The 8,189-nt window shown below is 48.2% G+C and overlaps 1 pseudogene; it reads right to left on the minus strand.

The window, feature by feature from the left end:
• LOC102379670 overlaps nt 1-6,933 on the minus strand; it is a 168,590-nt pseudogene extending 161,657 nt beyond the window's left edge.
• Nucleotides 6,934-8,189: the final 1,256 nt, after the last annotated feature.

Consider the following 8,189-nt stretch of genomic DNA (forward strand, 5'->3'; position numbering starts at 1 on the left):
TGTCACCCAGCAGGTCATTCCCTAGGCTGTAGGTGTGCTGGACATTTTTCCTCCCTAGGTGCAGCACTTTGCATTTCTCCTTGTTGAACTGCATTCTGTTGTTTTCTGCCCACTTGTCCAACCTGTCCAGGTCTGCTTGCAGCTGTTCCCTGCCCTCCGGCGTGTCCACATCTCCCCATAGCTTTGTGTCATCTGCAAACTTGGACAGAGTACATTTTACTCCCTCGTCCAAGTCGCTGATGAAGACATTAAAGAGTATCGGTCCAAGAACCGAACCCTGCGGGACCCCACTTCCCACACCCTTCCAGGTCAGCCTGGATCACCCTCCTGCCCTCAGGTGTGGACGCTTTACCCCAAAGTTTGGTATCATTGGCGAACTTGGCCAGTCCGCTTCTGACCCCAATGTCCACATCATTAATGAAGACGTTGAACAAAATAGGTCCAAAGACAGAGCCTTGGGGGACCCCACTGGTCACAGGGTACCATGATGATTGACTTCCATCAACCACCACCCTCTGGGTCTGACCCCAGAGCCAATTCCCCAGCCAGCGGATCATGGTGGACCCGAGACCACAGTTGGCCAGTTTTGCCAAAAGGTGATCATGGGATACCAGATCAAAAGCTTTTTTGAAGTCAAGATATATGATATCAATCTCTTCCCCCTTGTCCAGGTGATAGGTCACCTGGTCATAAAAGGAAATGAGATTGGTCAAGCACGACCTACCCGCAACAAACCCATGCTGGCTGTCCCTCAGGGTGTTGGCGTCGGCCAGTCCATTAAGAATGGCCTCTTTGATGATTTTTTCTAAGACCTTCCCTGAAATAGAGGTCAGGCTGATGGGCGTGTAGTTTGCGAGATCCACTTTCCTCCCTTTCTTGAAGGTAGGCACCACATTGGCCTTCTTCTAATCTTTGAGCACTTCACCACAGCGCCAGTGCCAGGAGCTCTTGATGATCTGTGCCAGGGGCTGAGCTATGATGCAGGCCAGCTCCTTGAGTATTCTGGGGTGTAAATTGTCAGGGCTGGCTGACTTGAAGGTGTCCAGCCTCTCAAGGTGTACCTTCATGAGGTCAGCATTGATGGAGGGCAAGGAACCACTCTCACTTAGGCGTCCCTGTCCCATAATAGGCAGGGGCATCCCATGGGACTTGTGAAAGACTGACGTAAAGTACCCATTTAGAAAGCTGGCTTTTTCCTGGGTTGTTTGTCAGTTCTCCCATCTGGTTTAGCAGGGGTCTGATGTTGACCTTGCTTTTCCTCCGGCTCCCCACATATCTAAAAAAGGACTTTTTATTGTCCTTGATACTTGTAGCCTTGATACTTGAATCACTTAAAAACAGAATGATTCAGTATGATTCAGGTGTATAGCTGCCCTCTCACTGGACGAGGGCAGCTTGAAAATCTTGGGAATGAATGCTGCTCCTTCGGCCACAGAATGTGACAGGGGATCTGTGGTCCTTTGACATCATGCTGCACTCTCCTACACCCTTCGCCTCCAGCCGAGAAAACAGTGTGTCAAGAAGCTGTGGGGGAGAGTGAGCAGAGTGCTAAGAGATGCCAGAGGATTATTTGAAAAGGAAATGCAAAGGGTAACCCACTTCTTCCCCCCACCCTCCTCCCCTTCCTTTCCAAGATGTACTTTTTTGAGACTCAGGAAATATGGTCATCATAGTTCTGAGATATTTTTTCAATGAAAAAAGTAGAGTTAAAATGCAAGGTAGAAAAAGTGCAGGCTCTGAATCAGTGGTTTTCAACCTTTTTAGATTTGAGACACCCCTCAGAAAATGTCAGATCTTAGTTTTCACTTGTTTTTTTCACTGCAGAAGAAAGATAGAGCAATTCTTTTGTCGCAAAGAATTCAGAGAGACCACAACAGGTCTGAATGTTTTTGACAGTGTGGATTTCTATTTGAAATTTCCGCTTTTATCCTGTGAGCACACTTAATGGTGCTAACATTGTGCAGCACCCTGTGGCACACTGGGAAGGATTTCAAGGCACCCCGCATTGAGAATCGTGGGTGTAAATAATGTTAAAGGATGTTCAGGATAGCTGTGATCTTCTGAAATGGGATAGGTAAAACACTGACATAATAGCGTAGCTTGGGTTTTTCCCTCTAGTACCACGTAGTGCTATACAACCCCTACCACAGTGGCAAAATCTCCTTGATGGTTGGCCAATGTGGCAACTGAAAGTTGGAAAAGTTTTCCTCTGAAAGAAAATTTGAACAAATGGGAATTGATATATAGTGGAAGGAATCATTAGAAATATCCATACATATTGATAACTTCTAAGTTAAATTCAAATATGTACGGAAAAATCATGACTGCTATTGCGGACGGCTCATAGAATATATCTACTAAATGCTTGGCTGCGTAGCGCAAACAAAGATGATGTTAATCTGTATTGAAAAAAAGTGGAGAGAATAGCATAGTACCATTCTATATGCTAATAGCATGATTTCACCTTAAACATGCTTTTCCAAAAGCAGTACAGGAGAAATAAAGGTGTGTCAAAAATCACCAAAACACTGAGACAAGGTAGTCAATCTGCTAGCTAAGGATGGACAAGGTAGCATTGCAGATAGCAAGAAATGATTGTTTTTCTTTATTTAAACACAATTCAGATTTATTTGGTGGTAGGAAGCAGTACATGCAGCTGAAGAAACAACCTTATTGCAACCGTCTATTCTCCTCTATGTCTTCCTTCTTATCATTTTTCACTTGTATTTGTTGTACCTTATTTCAAATGAAGTTGGCAAGAAGAAGAAAACCAGTGCATACCTAAAGTTGTATGGGTGGGAAGGCTTTACCCAACAGAGACACGTTCTGTCATCATCAGAGCCTTTGGCTGTTACTGCAAAGCAAATACATCATAGAAAAAAAGGTTCCAAATCATAAAATTAAAAAAAAAAAAAAAAAAAAAAAAAAAATCCTATGACTATTTAGTTTGAGGGGATACAAATATTTTGTGACATGGAGAAAATACTGAATAGTGAAAAGGTCAGTTATAGTACAAGAGGCGCTAATCAAAAAGGCAGCAATTCAAAGCTGATAAAAGAAAATTTGCTTAATATGTGACAACCCCCTAAAATATGTTGCCATAAGACATCAGAGTTGCCAGCACCTTAGTGGGATACAAAGTAAGCATGTGTGCTGGTTAGGCAACGAGGATGTTAACTGTGCATCGTCTAAGCATATGTAAATTGTGATACAGTCTTTACGTCCCTCCAGCCTTTATTGCCTATGGGGCCCCTGCCGTGCTCACTGCATAGCATGAATCCACGCAGGGCCCAAATTAAGGATGCTTGGGCAGCTATAAATCTCACATATCCTAACTTTTAAGTGCTTGACCTAAATAGCCACCCTTTGGCCTAGTTCTTTGTGTATATCGTGTATAATATATGGAGGTAATATGTTTTAAGCCAACTTTGTTTCCGTAACAAAAGTCCAAAATGTAATGCATCAAAGAAGGCTTTCGTTTGCTCTAGATGGTCAATTTTTCCATGCCTGATTTCTATATTTATACAGAAATGTTGTTTATTCCCTGATGTAGCCTTCGCTATAGCAATTGCTATCAAGCGATTCCTATAATAAACACAGCCACCTACCTAAATAGGAGAGTAAGTGGAACTGTGAAAAATAAACATAATTCCAAACCAGTATCTTCTAGCAGAAATGTATTATATCTTTTCTTACCATAATGGATTTGTTAGCATTGCTTTGATTTGAGAAGTGCAGTATATGCTGCTGAGGTGAATTACGAGAGGTTAACAATGAAAAGTAAGCACTGTGCACTGCGGTGATGACTCAGACAGAGCACTCCAATAGATACACATATTAAAAACAGCAGGAAAATATCAGGCACTGCAAAAATATATACCGCTGCTTTCATAACCTCGGATATTGTAAATATACTTGGAAATTTAGCACTGATTGTATCTAACCTCTGAAGCTACAGAGAAAAGTACAGCATTGCAACAGTTATTATTTGGTTTGTGATTAATTTGGCTGACACCCATCATGCCCAGCAGTGGGTCGATGAAGAATAAGCTCACTTGGGGGTTGATACGCGAAATATAATACAGATGATTTATGTGGGATAGGAAAGAATTCCAAATGTGTGAATAGTAATTTTCTTACACTGGCGTACACATAATATAACTAAAGCTATTTCTGTAGTTGATTTATAAGGCTTCCAATTGGTCTGTGATCAACTAGCACCTGCAAGGCTGGCTTAGCTTTAAAAACATGCCTATATCCCTAGATCTTTCCTTGGGTACATGGGGGGTTTGGGAACAAACAGTACTCCTCATATCATTGCTCTGACTCTTTATGCATCCTGCTAGTATGATACATTGCAAAACTAGCAGGGAACAATCTTCAATCTCAGTTGCATTTGATTTATAAGTAAAAATGTGAACACCTTATTTTCAATAAGCCTTTGAAACAACTGTGGATATAGACTAACTGGACCCAGGAAAACAGAACCAAATTAATCAGATATTTGGCTATTTAGGTAAGAATCATTACTCCCCATTTTACAGATGGGGAGAAAAGGCCGATATAGGGCTTTGTTACAGATTATACAGGGGCCTGACTAGGAGCTACAACTGTGAGTTGCCCCTAGACTGGGCTGGCAATCCAGGACAGGCTTCTATCCCTGCTCTAGGCTGGGGTGGTTTGGAGAGACAGGTTGGTGGAGGCAGGAGCATGAGGCCAGAAGAGGAACGGGTAGTGAAATGGGAAGTGGAGATGCAATGGATGGGAATGGAGGCTGGGTGGTGAAATGAGGACTTTGACTTTTTAACTACTTGATTCAGGGGTTTGGGGTACAAAAAGTTGGCCTCTCCAGGGTCCGGGTCCAATATACAAAGCAAAGACAAACAAATCACCATCAAACCAAAAGCACCAGGCCATTACATTCATAACATCACACCGTGACAGATACCTTCGCAGTATTACATGTCGTGCCTAACAGGCCGTTATATGGTCGGGACACCCGGACACACGGTCGTACAGACCAAGGCCCTCCATAAACAAATAATTCCTACCCTGCTCTATCCAATAGTACATGTAACAAAACCTTCAACGTCCCACACAAAGAAAAAAACCAAAAAGCAGCTTGGTGATTGCCCAGGGTGCAGCGCAGTGCAAGCTTGGAGGTACAGTCCACCACCAAGCCTGCCCCGTCGCCCAGACCGGTCATGACATCAGATCACGTATTGAAGATGGTCATTCTCCACATGGCACAGTGCCCCTTCAAGGGCCCAGCATACCTCAAAGGTGGGCACCGCCCACCAGAGCACAGCGTGCTCAAACTCCAGCAAGAGGCATGTCCACACCAGGAGGCCGAAAAACCGCAGAACATCATCTGAACTGGTCCCAGCAAGCCAGTTGCAGTGGCTCTTCAGGTTGGCCATCTTGGCCTGACCTAGCAAAAAGTTGGACAGGCAGATGGTGCCCTGCTCAGCCGCCCAGTACGGGTAGGAGCACACATAGGTGTTCTCTGAGAGGCTCCTGTCCAGTGCCCGCAGCAGCTGCTCAAGGGAGATTAAAAGCAGCTGCAGGCAGAGACAGTCAAGGAAGGCATGAAAGAGGTTCTTCTCAATGCCCCCGGGGCAGAAGGGGCAGGCCGTCAAGGCAGCTTGTTCAAAGTGGGATGCAAACATGCCAGTGGCTAAGATGCTGTGCAGCAACTGCCACTGCAGGTTGCCAGTCCTCTTGGCGGTTGGCAGCTTATACAATGTGCACCAGGCCAGGTGGCCTGGTCGGGAATCTGGCGGCCCCAGGCACCATCACCACAGTGTATCAGGGTGGCTCATCAGTACCTGGGCATGACGGATGTGAACCACCCAGGCGTAAAGGCTTCTACATAGCAGGGAAACAAAGAGGCAACCCGTGTCACTGTCAGGAGGTACAGGAAGTGTCAGCAGAGTGTTAGACCTGCCAGCCAGCTTGCTGGCCATGGCCGGGACAACCAGCAGTGGGGGGGAAGGCCTCGCTCAGGGCATCTCCGGTGCAGGGGAGCCAGTGTGTCCAGAGATGGTCATCCAGGGTGGCTGCTGCCTCCAGTGGGAGGTCAGTGTGGATGTCATGCAGGAGATGGCCCATGCTATGGATGGAGTGCATGCCCAGCTGGGTGGTCAGGGCCTAGGGCAAGAGCCAGGCCAATGGAGTGGAGTCAAGGAGATGGCCCAGGTGGATGACACGCACCTGGATGAGGGTGGCTGTAAGGCTGGTGGAGGCCAGGGTTGGCACAGGGTGTTGCATGGCTGGATTGTGCACTGGGAGCTCCCTCAGCAGCTGCAGGAACTGCAGGTGCTGGGCCCAGGGCTGGGAGTGGAAGGTGGCCTGCCAGGCTCATACCATGCCATGGTAGAAGGCCAAAAGCACCACCCAGTTCAGGAGCATGAGGTCCAGCAGGAAGAGCTCCCTGTTGAAACTGAGGGTTTCCACCCTCTGCAGGAATCAGCATGCCAGTTGTTGCCAGGGTAGGCACTCCTCGCCATAGAGGAGTTGCTGAAGGGCTTGCAGGTGGAAGGCGGCCACCTTGCTCACCAGGTTGACCAGGCTCTGGCCCCCCTTGGCGACAGGTAGGTAAAGGATGGTTTGTGGGAGCCAGTGGCACCCATCCGAGAAAAAATCTACCAGGAGGCACTCTAGTCTCTCAAGTAGGTCCAGTGGTGGGTTGAGTACGGTGCACCAGGCCCATAGGGTCACTGTCACCAGGTTGTTGGTGATGACGGCATATCCACAGTAGGAGAGGCTGGGTAAGTGCCAGTGCCACCATTGCAGACAGACCTCCATCCCCTCCTCAAGGCCATCCCCATTGTGCACCATGAAGTTTGGTGACCCCAAGAACATGCCCGGGACCTTGAGGTCCTTGCGGTGCCAGGTGAGCAAATCTGGAAGGGGCGGGTCACACTGGTCCATGCGCCAAGCAGCAGGGTATCACTCTTGGCCCAGTTGATACAGGATGAGGAGGCACGCTCATAGGCTTGCTGCAATCTTCCAGGGCCTATATGTCTTTCTGGGTGTTGAAGAAGATTGTCATGTCATCCTCATATGCCGACAGCCAGAGTGGAGGGCCAATGGAAGGGCCTGTGGCCATTGGCAGGGCCACACTGCTCAGGTGGCACCACAGTACTTGCAGCAGCAGCTTAATGGCCAGGGCGTAGAGCATGCCCGACAAGGGGGCAGCCAGATGGATGTCCTTGTGCATGGGGAACAGAGCACACCATTCACCTTGAACAGGCTGGAGGTGTCTTGGTACAAGACCCGGAGGGCACTGGTGAAGAGGGGCCCAAAGCCAAAGGCCTCCAGGACCTGGAAGAGGTAGGTGTGGCCCACCCAGTCAAAGGCCTTCTCCTGGTCCAGAGAGATGAGGCTGATGTCCAGGCCAAAGAGTTCACTGGCTGTAAGTAGGTCATACAGCAGGAACAGGTTATCTTGGATGGTCCTGCCAAGCATGCAGTAGCTCTGCTCAGGCCCAGTGACAGAGGCCATGACAGTGTGGAGGTGGGTCACCAGCACTGTGGCCAGAATCTTGTAGTCCACACAGAGCAGGGAGACCGGCCACCAATTCTTAATGCAGTCAAGGTCTCTGTTCTTGGGCAGCAGTGTGAGCACCACTCGGTGGCAGCTGATTGGCAGGCAGCTGCCAGCTCCTCCAGAGACAATTCCCACTCAAGCTCACCAGCCTCCAAGTTGTAGAGACATGGTAATTCCTTGTGAAGTTCCCGTGTAGCCTCAGGGCAGGATGGCTCAGCTGCCAACAGGTCACAATAGCCAGCAGTCAGCCCAGCAGCCTTGACCTCTGCCGCATCTTTCTCCAGCAGTCAGATGTGGCAGTGCAGTTCATTCATGGCCATCTGTGTGTACTACTGGCAAAAAGCTCCAATCTGTACCTTGCAAACATCCCACCATAGCTTCCAGGAGGAGTAGCTCAGCCTTGCAGCCTCCCAGCCCCACCAAGTGAGTGAAGCAGTCCCAGAAGCAGGAGTCTTGAAGCAGGCTGACATTGAAACACCAATAAGGTGCCTGCATGCAGGCTGTTCCAGGCAGGCTCAGTTCACAACAGGCCAGACCATTATCTGACAGGCCCAAGGGAATGATGTGGCTGCTATGCAGGAGTGGCAGATGGTGCTTGGTGACATAAAGGCGGTCAAAGCGGGCCATGGTGAGACCAC

The sequence above is a fragment of the Alligator sinensis genome, unplaced genomic scaffold (genome assembly GCF_000455745.1).
Source record: "Alligator sinensis unplaced genomic scaffold, ASM45574v1 scaffold651_1, whole genome shotgun sequence".
Taxonomy (NCBI): domain Eukaryota; kingdom Metazoa; phylum Chordata; order Crocodylia; family Alligatoridae; genus Alligator; species Alligator sinensis.